Source organism: Miniopterus schreibersii (assembly GCF_964146895.1).
Source record: "Miniopterus schreibersii genome assembly, chromosome: 2".
NCBI lineage: Eukaryota > Metazoa > Chordata > Mammalia > Chiroptera > Miniopteridae > Miniopterus > Miniopterus schreibersii.
The window spans coordinates 63,029,264-63,030,325 of record NC_138102.1 but is presented as its reverse complement, the minus strand read 5'-3'; the positions used below and the strand labels follow the sequence as shown (position 1 = coordinate 63,030,325).

The 1,062-nt window shown below is 35.0% G+C and overlaps 1 pseudogene across 1 annotated transcript; it reads left to right on the top strand.

Moving 5' to 3' along the window:
- The first annotated feature begins 271 nt into the window (after positions 1-271).
- Positions 272-529, top strand: LOC308551543 (large ribosomal subunit protein eL43 pseudogene; annotated as a pseudogene). Its single transcript has one exon. The product of its transcript is annotated as a large ribosomal subunit protein eL43 pseudogene (transcript).
- The last annotated feature ends 533 nt before the right edge of the window (positions 530-1,062 follow it).

Genomic DNA, 1,062 nt, shown 5'->3' with positions numbered 1-1,062 from the left:
TGTTACTCAAAATGTGGCTTCAATCTGTTTCTCTGTCATGATGATATATTTGAAATTCTCCTCTCAACAAGTAATTCGTTGTCCTGATATTTTTAAACTTGGTTTAAGCCCATCAGAAACTCTGAGGAGAATGGAATACGATTGTACTTGGATAGGAAGAAATTGTATGAACATTTGGAGCTTTTTCATTTGGGTTATAATATTACCCTTGTGCATGATGAAGGAAATGTAACGTGATTCTTATATTTCGTGAAGAATAGTTTGTGGCAACATGGCTAAACACACCAAGAGGTCAGAATCCTCAGTAAATATGGGAACCGTTATGGCACCTCCCTCAGGAAAATGGTGAAGAAAGTTGAAATCAGCCAGCACGCCATGTACACTTGCTCCTTCTGTGGCAAAATCAAGATGAAGAGGAGTTCATTGCTGCATGAAAACAGTAGCTGGTGGTGCCTGGACTTTCAACACCACTTCTGCTGCCACAGGGAAGTCTGCCATCAGAAGACTGAAGGAATTGAAAGACCAGTAGAAGCTCTACAATTTGAAACATTGCTTGCCAATGATAAATGGGTTAATTTATGTAACAACAACAACAACAAAAAAGAATTTGCCTTAAGAAAAATGCTATGTTCGCTTATAACCGGGCATATTTTCTTTACATGACTAAAGGTGTGATAGAATTAAATCGAAATTGTCTAAAACAGTTAGGCTAAGATCTTTTGTAAGTATTAATAGCATATTAATAGCAAGAGGCAGGATCAAAGAAAAAAATACCATCAATACTTATGGAAAGAGGTGTGTAAGGCCATTATACTAAATATTACTTATATTCTGCCTTTGACTCTGAATCTACTCTACACTTCCATTACTTCACTTATTAGATGAAATGTTCCAGATATTAAGAAAATGCCTCTTTGTTTTAAATGTCAATATCTGAATTAAACATATTTCCACTTCTCAATGCAGTCTATACAGACGATTATCTAATTTGATTTTTGAATATTTTATGTTTTCCATCACCTTATACTTTTTGCTAGTTTCCTAATTTTAGATCATGCCTCC